Raw genomic sequence first — 14,462 nt, 5'->3', positions numbered from 1 at the left:
CAGTGGCACAATCTTGGCTCACTGCAACCTCTGCCTCCCAGATTCAAGCAGTCCTCCTGCCTCAGCCTCCCAAGCAGCTGGGATTACAAGTATGTGCCACCATGCCCAGCTAATTTTTGTATTTTTAGTAGAGACAGGGTTTCACTATGTTGGCCAGGCTGGTCTTGAACTCCTGATTTCAAGGGATCTGCCTACCTCCACCTCCAAAAGTGCGGAGATTACAGGCATGAGCCACCACACCTGCCTTATTTTATTTTATTTTATATTTTATTATTTGAGACAGGTCTGGCTCTGTTGCCCGGTCTGGAGTGCAGTGGTACAAGCTCAGCTCACCTGCAGCCTTGACCTTCCAGGATCAAGCGATCCTCCCAAATCAGCCTCCCAAGCAGCTAAGACTACAGGCAGGTGCCACCATGCCCGGCTAACTGCTAATTTTTGTATTTTTTATAGAGATGGGGGGTGTCTCACCATATTTCCCAGGCTGGTCTTGAACGCCTGCCTCAGCCTCCCAAAGCTCTGGGATTACAGGTGTGAGGCATCGCACCCGACCCTTCTTTATTTTATAGATAAGAAAAACAAGCTCTAGAAGTGGAGGACACACAGGGCTCTCTGGGTTAAAGGGAGGCCAGGGCCGTGGTGCAAGCATCGGGCTTCTACTCCTGCACCCTGGCACCTCCCAAATGGCCAAGGGCTAGGCAGGGTCTGGGGAGTGGGATGGACGTCCTAGGCTCAGCTCTGCTTCCAGGGAAGGGGTTCAGGAGGAGCAGATAGGCCCAGTCTTGAGTTTAAGGCTACCAACGTGTGTGTGTTTTGCTTAGGTTTGTATCCCAAATACTCATAACAGCGTCTGGCACATGGCAGGCACACAAATCTTTGCCAACAAATAACAAATTAACCTAAGCACTTCATGGTTTATACTTTCACTTACAGTTTCTATTTTTTTTTTTTTTTTTTTGAGACTGAGCCTCGTTCTGTCACCCAGGCTGGAGTGCAGTGGCACCATCTTGGCTCACCACAACCTCCACCCTTCCAGGTTCAAACAATTCTTGCGCCTCAGCCTCCTGAGTAGCTAGGACCACAGGCACACATCACCACGCCTGGCTAATTTTCTCTCTTTTATTAACTATTTATTTTGGAGATTTCCAGAACATGCAAAATAGAAGAAGATAGATGATAACAAATGTTGGCAAGGATGTGGAAAATTGGAACTCTCACAGGTACCCTGCTGGTAGGAATGTAAAATGATACTGTTCTGGAAAACAGTCTGGCTGTTCCTCAAAATGTTAAACATAGCATTGCCATACGATCCAGCGATTCCACTCCTTGGGATTTACTCAAGATGAATGGATGAACAAAATGTGCTCTATGCATATAATGGAATATTATTCAGCCTTAAAAAAGAAGAACATTCTGACACATGCTACAACATGGATGAACCTTAAAGACATTGTACTAACTAAAATAAGCCAGTCACAGAAGGACACACACTGTATGATTCCACTTATCTCAGGTACCTCGAGTAGGCAAATTCAGAGAGACAGGAAATAGAATGCTGGTTGCCAGAAGCTTGGGGAGGAGGGAAAGGAGAGTTAGCATTTAATGGGAACAGTTTTCATTTGGGAAGATGGAAAAGTTCTGAAGATGGATGGTGATGATGGTTGTACAACAAAGTGAATATCTCCACCACTGAACTGCAGACTTAAAAATTGTTAAAATGATAAACTTCATGTTATGTATGTTTTATTTATTTATTTATTTATTTATTTATTTATTTATTTATTTATTTATTTTTGGAGACAGAGTCTCACTCTGTCATCCAGGCTAGAGTGCAGTGGCGCGACTTTGGCTCACTGCAACCTCCGCCTCCAGGGTTCAAGTTATTCTCCTGCCTCAGCCTCCCGAGTAGCTCAGATTACAAGCACTGCCACCACGCCTGGCTAATTTTTTGTATTTTTAGTAGAGATGGGATTTCTCCATGTTGCCCAGGCTGGTCAGGCAGGTCAGAAGGCTGAGGCAGGAGAATAGCTTGAACCTGGGAGGCAGAGGTTGCAGTGAACTGAGATCATGCCATTGCATTCTAGCCTGGGCAACAAGAACGAAACTGTTTCAAACACACACACACACACACACACACACACACACACACACACACACACAAAGAGAGAGAAATCATTCCAGGCAGAGGAGCTCTGGTGTGTGAGGTCTTAGAAAGAGACGGCTGTCAGTTTTTTTCTTCTTTTTCTTTTTTCTGTTTTTTGAGACAGAGTCTTGCTCTGTGCCCAGGCTAGAGTGCAGTGGTATAATATCGGCTCACTGCAACCTCTGCCTCCCGGGTTCAAGTGATTCTCCTGCCTCAGCTTCTTGAGTAACTGGAATTACAGGCACCAGCCACCATGCCCAGCTAACTTTTGTATTTTAGTAGAGATGGGGTTTCACCATGTTGGCCAGGCTGGTCTCGAACTCCTGACCTCGTGATTTGCCCACCTCAGCCTCCCAAAGCACTGGGATTACAGGTGTGAGCCACCACACCTGGCCTGTAACATAAAACTGACCATTGTAAACCATTTTTAAGTGTATAATCCAGTGCATTAACTACCTTCACAATGTCATGCAACTATCATTACTATTTCCAAAACTTTTTCATTCCCCCAACAACAACTCTGTACCCAGTAAGCCATCAATTGCCTGAGATGGTCTCCATATCCCTTTGCACCAGGCTAAATCCTTCCACTCTTCCACTATCTGGCCCCAGGTAATCCTTCCATTATCTGGTCTCAGAAAATATTTTCCTGACATCACGTAAGCCCTGCATACACTCTCCTTGCATCCTCTACCTTTCTTTGTAGCATTATGCAACTGTAATGAAATGACCATTCGTTTCAGGTCAGTCTTCCTGTCTCTCCGCTGCCTGTCAGCCCAGGAGGGAAGGCGTGAGTGTTCACTGCTAAACTGGTGCATGTGGCAAACACCTGATACGTATTTGTGGCCTGAGTGAAGAAGTGGTATGTACAACTGATGTGTTCCCCCTTCCTGTGGGGGTGACAATTTGTTTAAATAATTCTGTATAATTTAGGAAGCTTTTGTTCCCTTTGCTAAGCCTTCAAGATCTGCTCAAGACTTTGAAAGTGTGACTATAGACTCTTCTTCCATAGGAGAGAATGTCACATCACCTCCCTGGGAAGAACACTCCAGGAAGCAGGGCTTTCAGTGAGTCACGGTGTATTAATAGCACCATCAAAATCTGAACAAAGATGCCATTATGTTAGCGCAGAGCCAGTGAGCTGAACACGCTATCTGCCAAGTGTGTGTTTTTGCTTGGAACATCTATCATCTTCTTATGAAAGCATTTTAGCCTCAACACTTGATCAATGAAAGTTCTAGAACTTGAAATGCAGCCCAAAAAGAAGCACTCTTGTTTTTTGTGAGCCACTGCGCCCGACCATGATGTCTTGTTTTTTTAATGCCAGGCTAAAATTCAAAAAACAGGCCGGGCACGGTGGCTCACACCTGTAATCCCAGTACTCTGGGAGACCAAGGCGGGTGGATCATCAGGTCAGGAGACTGAGACCATCCTGGCTAACACAGTGAAACCCCGTCTCTACTAAAAATACAAAAAATTGGCTGGGCGTGGTGGCAGGAGCCTGTAGTCCCAGCTACTCGGGAGGCTGAGTGAATGGTGTGAATCCCGGAGGCGGAGGTTGCAGTGAGCTGAGATCTGGCCACTGCACTCCAGCCTGGGCGACAGAGCCAGACTCCGTCTCAAAAAAAAAAAAAAAAAAAAAAAATCAGAAAACAGAAAACAGGCCAGGCACAGTGGTTCACACCTGTAATATCAGCATTTGGGAGGCCAAGGTGGGTGGATCATCTGAGGTTAGGAGTTTGAGACCAGCCTGAGCAATGTGGTGAAACCCCATTTCTACTAAAAAATAAAAATAAAAATAACAGAAAACACATTAGAATGAAAACCAAAAAAACATTTAACATTTGAAGGCCATCTGTTGTGGATATAGAAAAGTATGGTATTTTACACTCTACTCCCTGCTTATTTTTTGTGGTTTTTTGAGACAGTGTCATTATGTTGCCCAGGCTGGACTCAAACTCTAGAGCTCAAGCAGTCCTCCCACCTCAGCCTCCTGAGTAGCTGGGGTTACAGATGCGCACCACCACACCTGGCAACAGTTTCCCTTTTTTTTTTTGGGGGGGGGGATGGAGTCTCTCTCTGTCACTAGGTTGGAGTGCAGTGGTGTGATCTCACCTCGCTGCAACCTCCGCCTCCCAAGTTCAAGTGATTCTCCTGCCTCAGCCTCCCCAGTAGCTGGGACTACAGGTGTGCGCCACCACGCCTAGCTGATTTTTGTATTTTTGGTAGCGGTTTTAGAGGTTTCATCATATTGGCCAGGATGGTCTCCATCTCTTGACCTCATGATCCACCTGCCTTGGCCTCCCAAAGTGCTGGGATTACAAGCGTGAGCCACTGCACCTGGCCAAACACTTTCCCTTTTAATAAAACCAGTTGGTACCATCTCTAAGCAGTTCCTGAATCCCGTGGCTTCTGCTGTCTCAGTCTCCTGCCTTAGCCTGGGAGGTCAACACCCGTAAGTGAAGATGCCCAACTGCACTGCAAGTCATGAAAGGGTCAGAAGATGCATTTTTCACCCATCAGGGATGGCAGAAATTAAAGGAGGACAGTACCAAATGTTGGCTATGATCTGAAAATGGGGTCTCCAATGTGACCCGATGGGGGTACAGATCAATACGGTTAATCTGGAGGGCAATTTGGCACATCTAATGGAGTTGAAGAACTTACCCTGAGTACTTCCTGGTATACGCTAGAGCAAGTCTTTCCACTTGCACCAGGAAAAAGGTACAAGAATGTTCTCCACAACCCTGTAGTAGGGGAATTTGAAAATACCTAAATGTCTCAAAATCGGAGACTATCTTGGTAATTTGAGTTAATAGGAAATACAGGGGATAAAGGGACATGCTAAACTCTGAGGAAGCAGGCAGACAAATCCAGATGTGTGGGATATTTGGCTTGGTCTCTTCCACAAATAAGTGCCATTTAAACAACTCTTGTTGCCGGGCGCAGTGGCTCCTGCCTGTAATCCCAGCACTCTGGGAGGCCAAGGCAGGCGAATCACTTGAGGTCAGGAGTTCGAGACCAACCTGGCCAACCTGGTGAACCCCTGTCTTTACTAAAGATACAAAATTAGCCAGGTGTGCTGGTACATGCCTGTCATCCCAGCTGCTCCGGAGGTGAGGCAGGAGAACCACTTGGACCCGGGAGACGGAGGTTGCAGTGAGCAGAGGTCGCGCCACTGCACTCCAGCCTGGGCAGCAAAGCAACACTCTATCTCAAAAAAAAAAAAAAAAGGTACACTCAATGCAACCTTCCTCCTTTCTCTAAGTCGTTCTGAGGCAATTCTGAGATTTCATTATATCATTTCACCCATAACTATTTTGTCTTTTCCCTACTATATCTCTGCACTCAAACATATTCAAGGCACTTGGTACTATAATTAAATGCACAATTAAGTGAGTGAACAAGAACAAGTCAAGATGTTCATTTTCATCATTTCTATTTAACACTGTACTGGGCCGGGCGCGGTGGCTCAAGCCTGTAATCCCAGCACTTTGGGAGGCCGAGATGGGCGGATCACGAGGTCAGGAGATCGAGACCATCCTGGCTAACACAACGAAACCCCGTCTCTACTAAAAAATACAAAAAAACTAGCCGGGCGAGGTGGCGGGCGCCTGTAGTCCCAGCTACTCGGGAGGCTGAGGCAGGAGAATGGTGTGAACCCGGGAGGCAGAGCTTGCAGTGAGCTGAGATCCGGCCACTGCACTCCAGCCTGGGCAACAAAGCAAGACTCCGTCTCAAAAAAAAAAAAAAAAAAAAACACTGTACTGGAGGTTCTAGCCAGCGGCAATTAGTCATCAAAAAGAAAAGACATCCTGATATCCTGGTTGGACAGGAAAATGTAAAAACTATCTGTATTTGTGAATGACATGATCTTGTATATAAAAAATCCTACGGATTACAAACACAAATCTATAGAACTAATGAGTTCAGCAAGATTTTAGGATATAAGATTGGCTGAGCATGATGGCTCACACCTGTAATCCCAGCACTTTGGGAGGCCAAGGTGGGAGGATCACTTGAGCCCAGGAGTTCAAAAGCAGCCTGGGTAACTTAGCGAGACCCCTGTCGCTACTAAAAAACAAAACAAAACAAAAACAACAACAACAAAAAACAAAACAAAACAAAACAACAAGGTTAATATACAAAACTTAGTTGTGTTTTTATACACTAACAATGAGTGATCTGAAAATAAAGAAACATTTTTATTTGCAATAGCACCAAAAAGAATAAAATACTTAAAAATAAAATTAGGTCAGGCTTGGTTGCTCATGCCTGTAATTCCAGCACTTTGGGAGGCCAAGGAGGGAGGATGGCTGGAGCTTAGGAGGTCAAGGCTGCAGTGAGCTAGGATCACTCACTGTCCAGCCTGGGTGACACAGTGAGTCTAAAAAAAAAAGTAATAATAATAAATAAAATTAACAAAAGGAATGCAAGACTTTTTATACTATGTATTGAACACTGTTGAAATTAAAGACAACTTAAAATGGAAAGATATAGCATGTTCATGGATTGGAAGGCTTAATGTTGTGGAGATAAGCAATACTACTACCCAAACTGATCCACAGATTCGACCCAATCCCTATTAAAATTGCAGCTGGCATTTTTGTGCAGAAATTGACAAACTGGTTATAAAGTTTATATGAAAAGGTAGGCTGGGCATAATGGTTCACGCGTGTAATTACAGCACTTTGGGAGGCCAAGGCAGGTGGATCATGAAGTCAGGAGTCGGCGTGGCCAAGATGGTGAAACCCCATCTCTAGTAGAAAAATACAAAAATTAGATGGGCACAGTGGCAGGCACCATCCCAGCTACTCGAAAGGCTGAGGCAGGAGAATTGCTTAAACCTGGGAGGTGGAGATTGCAGGGAGCTGAGATTGTGCCACTGCACTCTAGCCTGGGTGACAGAGCAAGACTCTGTCTCTAAAAGAAAAGAGAGGGAAGGGAAGGGATGAGGAGGGGAGGGGAGGGGGAGGGGAGGGGAGGGGAGGGGGAAGGGGAGGGGAGGGGAGGGAGGGAAGGGGAGAGGGGAGGGGGAGAGGGGGGAAGGGGAGGGGAGGGGGAAGGAGAGGGGAGGGGAGGGGAGGGAGGGGGAGGGGAGGGGAGGGGAGGGGAGGGGGAGGGGAGGGGAGGGGGAGGGGAGGGGAAGGGGAGGGGAGGGGAGGGGAGGGGGAAGGGGAGGGGAGGTGAGGGGGAAGGAAGAGGGGAGGGGAGGGGAGGGGGAGGGAGGGAGAGAGAGGGGGGTAGGGGGAAGGGGAGGGGAGGGAGAGGGGGAAGGGGAGGGGAGAGGTGAGGGGAGGGGGAGGGGGAATGTAAGGAACCCAGAAAAGCCAATCTTGAAAAAGGACAAAGTAGTAAGACTCACACTTCCTGACTTCAAACGTTACTAAGAAAAAAAAGTGAGGCCAGGTGCAGTGGCTCACGCATGTAAACCCAGCACTTTGAGAGGCTGAGGCAGGAGAATCACAAGGTCAGGAGTTCGAGACCAGCCTGGCCAACATAGTGAAACCTTGTCTCTACTAAAAATAAAAAAAAAAGCTGGGCGTGGTGGTGGGCTGCTGTAATCCCAACTATTTGGAAGGCTGAGGCAGGAGAATGACTTGAACCTGGGAGGCGTAGCTTGCAGTGAGCCGAGATTGCACCATTGCACTCCAGCCCGCACAACAATGCAAGATTCTGTCTCAAAAAAAAAAAAAAAAAGCAGCTCAGTACGGACAGGAGGAATCTGAGGAGCCTTGCGGGGGCCTGGGCTGTGGGCAGGGCTGGCGGGGAACAGGCAGGGGGATGGAGGAGCAGCGGGGCCTATGGGGGAGGGCCTGGGTGGGCTGCTGGGTTGCCGTGGAGACAGCAACATCATACAGGCTGAACAGCAGGACCCCCGCCACCCTTAACTCCTGGGTGATCACTCTGGGAACAAAATGGACATCCCATCCAAGAGGGAAGTGCAGAGCGGCAGCCCTGTGCTCTCTGATGGCCCTGGAGCCTCAGCCTCAAAGACTTTATATAAGCGTCACCTCCAGGGCCAAACTGATCTTGAGCCCGGACTCACAACGGCACCAGCTTGAGTAACAACATGCTCTGCTCATAGTTGGAGATCATGGACCAATTATTTGCTACACCAGCCTGAATTCGGGGCTGCTTTTCTGGGAACAGAGGAAGCTGTGGCCCAGCCCGGGTCTCAGTGCAGATGGGTGCAGACATGCTGGGCGCGAGTGTGCCCAGGTGCCCCAGCCAGGTTGTGGGCTGCTGGAGAGGCTGCCACCATCAAGAAGAGGCTCCCAGTGCCAAGGGAGGCCCGAGGCAGTCTGACCCACCCGGAGAAGTGAGGACGACTCCTCACACATAGAGGATGAGGGTGCCCCCGCCCCATGGGAGTGAGGATGTGACTCCTTCAAGACTGTGCTGGGTGCCAGTGGCTCACCCTATAATCCCAGCACTTTGGGAGGCCGAGGTCGGAGGATTGGTTGAGCCCAGGAGTTCAAGACCAGCCTGGGCAACATAGCAAGACCCTGTTTCTACAAAAAATAAAACATTAGGCCAGGCGTGGTGGCTCACGCCTGTAATCCCAGCACTTTGGGAGGCTGAGGCGGCCGGATCACCTGAGGTCAGGAGATCGAGACCAGCCTGGCAACATGATGAAAGCCCATCTCTACTAAAAATTTAAAAATTAGCCGTGCGTGGTGGCGGGTGCCTGTAATCCCAGCTACTCGGGTGGCTGAGGCAAGATAATCCCTTGAACCTGGGAGGGGGAGGTTGCAATTAGCTGAGATCACACCACTACACTCCAGCCTGGGCAACAAGAGCGAAACTCCATCTCAAAAAAAAAAAATTAGCCAGGCAAGGTGGCGTGCACCTGTGATCCCAGCTACTCGGGAGGCTGAGGCGAGATAATCACTTGAACCTGTGAGGGGGAGGTTGCAATTAGCTGAGATCACGCCACTACACTCCAGCCTGGGCAACAAGAGTGAAACTCCATCTCAAAAGAAAAAAAAAAAAAATTAGCTGGGCGAGGTGGCGCGTGCACCTGTGATCCCAGCTACTCCGGAGGCTGAGGCGAGATAATCACTTGAACCTGTGAGGGGGAGGTTGCAATTAGCTGAGATCACGCCACTACACTCCAGCCTGGGCAACAAGAGTGAAACTCCATCTCAAAAGAAAAAAAAAAAAAAAAAAAAATTAGCTGGGCGAGGTGGCGCGTGCACCTGTGATCCCAGCTACTCGGGAGGCTGAGGCGAGATAATCACTTGAACCTGTGAGGGGGAGGTTGCAATTAGCTGAGATCACGCCACTACACTCCAGCCTGGGCAACAAGAGCGAAACTCCATCTCAAAAAAAAAAAAAATAGCTGAAACGCCAACCCACGAGTCAGCTGTGGGGGAGGTCAATAGTGAGATCCGACTACATCCAGCCATGGCAACAGGGAACTCATCTCAAAAAAAAAAAAAAAAAAAAAAAAAAAATAAAATAGCTGGGCGAGGGTGGCGCGTGCACCTGTGATCCCAGCTACTCGGGAGGCTGAGACAGGAGAATCGCTTGAACCTGGGAGGCAGAGGTTGAAGCGAGCCGAGATCATACCACTGCATTTTAGCCTGGGCAATGAAGTGAGACTCTGTCTCAAAAAAAAAAAAAAAAAAGAAGTGTGTGTGTTCATCCCGGAAAAACAGGCCTCTACCGCCTTTTAGGGCTTCCCGTTTTCCCTGGTGCCTGATCCAGAAAAGGTGCTCAGATACTGAAAGCCTAAACCAGATCACCATTGCAGGTGGGTGGAGGAGTAAAGATGCAGCATGCTGGGAACCGAGAGCATTTCACTATTGCCTGAGAACAAAGTCTCAGCTCACGCTAAGCCTCTTAGGAACTACGCTGGGGAGAAGGAACTTGAGAAATCTTTCACACACATTGCAAGGAAAGGATGTCTGGTTTTGAACTAAAACTATTGGTGAATCGTTGAATATTGTTAAGTGGGAACTTCTGAATCACGTTTTCCCTTTAAGGCAGAAACGCAGCGTTGAGTTAAGCACTGGTCTGAACCTGAGGGCAGCCTAGAGGTCAACGCAGAGGTCATCTGCTCTGAATCCTGACTCACCCACCACGCCTGGGGTGGGCGCCTGAAAGATTTTCTCTTTGCTCTTTGATGGTATGGAGAGTGGGGACAGGTCTGGAGAGTACATTTGCTAACCCCTCTTTGTGGAAAGACCATTTTGCATCGGCTGGGACCCCGGTCTCCCCTGCTCTTCTCTCCGGAGTCTGCTCCCCAGACTACACTCCGCCTTCCGGACCCCAGGTAGGAGCGCTGGGAGGCGTTTCTGGCCTTGCAGCCGCCTGGCCCTACCGGCCGCCGCTCCCTGGGCGTGGCTGCAGGGGTGGGGTTACAGGGCTGGCGGCCCCGGGAATCCGGTCAGTCCAGTCTGGGGGAGGGAGGCCGCCAGCGCGCCTGGGGCTTTGGTATGTCTGGGGAAAGCCCTTGTCATCTTTGTCCTCTTACTGCCTGGTTGATAGGCATTTAATTATTATTATTATTATTTTTTGAGACGGAGCCTCGCTCTGTCGCCCAGGCTGGAGTGCAGTGGCGCCATCTCGGCTCACGGCAAGCTCCGCCTCCCGGGTTCACGCCATTCTCCTGCCTCAGCCTCCCGAATAGCGGGGACTACAGGCGCCTGCCACCTCGCCCGGTGGGATTACAGGCGTGAGCCACTGCACCCAGTCTAGATAATGTGATTTTTCTCAAAGCACCCAGTTCGTTTTTTTTTTTTTTTTTTTTTTTTTTTTTTTTTTTTTTTTTTTTTTTGGAGGCGGAGTCTTGCTGTCACCCAGGCTGGAGTGCAGTGGCCGGATCTCAGCTCACTGCAAGCTCCGCCTCCCGGGTTCCCGCCATTCTCCTGCCTCAGCCTCCCGAGTAGCTGGGACTACAGGCGCCCGCCACCTCGCCCGGCTAGTTTTTGTATTTTTAGTAGAGACGGGGTTTCACTGTGTTCGCCAGGATGGTCTCGATCTCCTGACCTTGTGATCCGCCCGTCTCGGCCTCCCAAAGTGCTGGGATTACAGGCTTGAGCCACCGCGCCCGGCCTCGTTTTTTTTTTTTTAAAGACGGAATCTCATTCTGTCTCCCAGGCTGGAGTGCAGTGGCGCCATCTCGGCTCACTGCCAGCTCTGCCTCCCAGGTTCACGCCATTCTCCTGCCTCAGCCTCCAGAGCAACTGGGACAACAGGCGCCGGCCACCAAGCCTGGCTAATTTTTTGTATTTTTTGTAGAGACGGGGTTTCACTGTGTTAACCAGGATGGTCTCGGTCTCCTGACCTCGTGATCCGCCCTCCTCGGCCTCCCAAAGTGCTGGGATTATAGGTGTGAGCTACCACGCCTATAATGTTTTTTTTTTTTTTTTTTTTTTTTTTTTTTTTTTTTAAGAGAAGTCTCTCTCTTGTCCCCCAGGCTTGGGTGTAATGGCTTGATCTCGGCTCCCTGCAACCTCTGCCTCCTGGATTCAAATGATTCTCCCGCTCCTGCCTTGCCTCCCAAGTAGCTGGGATTAAGGGACCTGCCACCACACCCGGCAAATTTTTGTATTTTTTAGTAGAGGCGGGGTTTCACCATGTTGGCCAGGCTGGTCTCGAACTCCTGACCTCAGGTGATCCACCCACCTCTGCCTCCCAAAGTGCTGGGATTACAGGCTTGAGCCACCGCGCCCGGCTCCCAGTTTGTTCTTTTGTTTTGGTTTGTTTTTTTGTTTTTTTTTGTTTTTGAGACGGAGTCTCTCTGTGTCGCCCAGGCTGGAGTGCAGTGGCGCGATCTCGGCTCACTGCCAGCTCCGCCTCCCGGGTTCCCGCCATTCTCCCTCCTCAGCCTCCAAGTAGCTGGGACTACAGGCGCCCGCCACCGCGCCCGGCTAGTTTTTTGTATTTTTAGTAGAGACGGGGTTTCATCGTGTTAGCCAGGAGGGTCTCGATCTCCTGACCTCGTGATCCGCCCGCCTCGGCCTCCCAAAGTGCTGGGATTACAGGCTTGAGCCACCGCGCCCGGCCCCAGTTTGTTCTTAAACCTCACAGAATGTAGGAGTTTCTTATAGCTGCCAGCAAATTACCACAAACTGGTGGCTTCAAACAACAGAAATGAGGTTTTTTTTTTTTTTGAGGTGGGGGTTCTCACTATGTTGCCCAGGTTGGTCTCAAACTCTGGGCTTAAGGGATTCTTCTGCCTCAGCCTGCCGAGTAGCTTGGATTGCAGGTGTGCACCACTGCACCCAGAAATCTGTTCTTTCACAGTCCTGGGAACGGCCCTCTAGGGCTTCCTGCTTTCTCTGGTGGTCCTGGAGGTTAGAATTCTGACAGGGCGTGTCAGCAAGGCCAGTTTCCTCTGCAGACTCGGACGAAGGGTCTGCTGCAGGCCCTGCTTCCGGCTTCTGGTGGCTCCTGGCAGCCCGGGGCACTCCTTGGCTTGGGGACGCCTCTCCCCTGTCTCTGCTTCCGCGTGTGTGTGTGTGTGTGTGTGTTTCAAATCTCCTTCTGCCTGTCTCTTATAAGGACACCTGTCATTGGATTTAGGGTCTGTCCTAAATCCAGGATCATCTCATCTTGAGATCCTTAATAATTTCTGCAAAGATTCCATTTCCAAATAAGGTCACATTCACAGGTTCCAGAAGTTTCCATGTGGATGTGTATTTTGTGGGGGGTCACCATTCAACCCACTCCACAGGGCCTCCTGAGAGCATTTTAAACAAGACCCTCCCTTCAAAGAAGAAGACACTGGGTGGCTCATGCCTTTAGCCCCAGCACATTGGGAGCGATATGGGAGGAGTTTGAGACCAGCCTGGGCAACACAGCAAGACCCTGCCTCAAAAAAAAAAAAAAAAAAAGAAATTCTCTTAAAAAAAAAAAAAGATGGCCGGGCGCAGTGGCTCATGCCTGTGATCCCAGCACTTGGGGAGGCCGAGGCGGCTGGATTACCTGAGGTCAGGAGTGCGAGACCAGCCTGACCAACATGGAGAAACCCCGTCTACACTAAAAATACAAAATTAGCCGGGCGTGGTGGCAGGTGCCTGTAATCCCAGCTACTTGGGAGGCTGAGGCAGGAGAATCACTTGAACCTGGGAGGTGAAGGTTGCAGTGAGCCGAGATCATGCCATTTGCACTCTAGCCTGGGCAACAGGGGCAAAACTCCGTCTCAAAAAAAAAAAAAAAAAAGACACTGTGTGGCATGCAGACTTCCACTGCCCTGGGTGACAGGTGATGCTCTTATTTAAAATGCAATTTTCCAGTGACTGGGCATCCTTTGAGCCTTGTGATTTTCATGGGCAGTGATTTGTGTGGGAGTGGGAAGTTGGATGTTGAAGTGAAATGTTTACCTTGGGGTAGCCAATGAAATGAAAACCTCTTCACCTGTCGCAGTGGGGACTCCTCACTGTTTTGTCCAGATTCACTGATGGGACAACAGGCTAGGAGAAGCCACTTCAGATGTCTGAAGTCACACAGCTGGGTTGGTGGCAGACCCGTTTTTTGGAGTCATGTCACTGCTCAATGCGTTCTTCCTGTCGGCTGCACAGACAAAATCAATCCACTTTAGTGCATGGCATTGCACTAAAAAAAGAGTTTAGGAGGCCGGGCGTGGTGGCTCGCGCCTGTAATCCCAGCGCTTTGGGAGTCGAGGCGGGTGGATCACCTGAGGTCAGGAGTTCGAGACCAGCCTGGCCAATGTGGTGAAACCCCTTCTTTACTAAAAATACAAAAATTAGCTGAGTGTGGTGGCACACATCTGTAATCCCAGCTACTTGGGAGGCTGAGGCAGGAGAATTGCTTGAACCCTGGAGGTGGAGGTTGCAGTGAGCCGAGATCACTCTGCACTCCAGCCAGGGCAACAAAAGGAAGACTGTCTCAAAAAGAAAAAAAGTTTAATTGACTTGAGGTTATTACTCAAGTCAGTCTCACCAAAGGCTCGGAGGTTACAGGTTTTTCAAAGAAAGTATGGTGGGTGGGGGGCTAGGGTATGGGTGCTGCTGCCTGGTTGGGGAAGGAACTGTAGGGGTGTGGAAAATGGTCCTCAAGCACTGAGTCCGCTCCTGGGCGGGGACAACAGGACTGGTTGAGTCATGTTCTGGCTGGGGCCATCCTGTTATCAGAAAGGCAAAATCCTAAAGACATCTCAAAAGGCCAATCTTAGCTTCATTGCAGGAGTGATTGGGGAAGTTGCAATTCTTGTGACATCCAGAACAATGACTGGTAATCGTTTTAACTAAGCCGACCAAGACCAACCGTTAGCACAATTCAGGGCCCTCTCATCCTTCTAACCTGGTGGCCTTTTTATTTATTTATTTATTTTGAGACAGTCACGCTG

This window comes from Rhinopithecus roxellana, chromosome 5, assembly GCF_007565055.1.
Source record: "Rhinopithecus roxellana isolate Shanxi Qingling chromosome 5, ASM756505v1, whole genome shotgun sequence".
NCBI lineage: Eukaryota > Metazoa > Chordata > Mammalia > Primates > Cercopithecidae > Rhinopithecus > Rhinopithecus roxellana.
The sequence above is the reverse complement of the archived record's forward strand: the minus strand, read 5'-3'. Positions refer to the sequence as shown.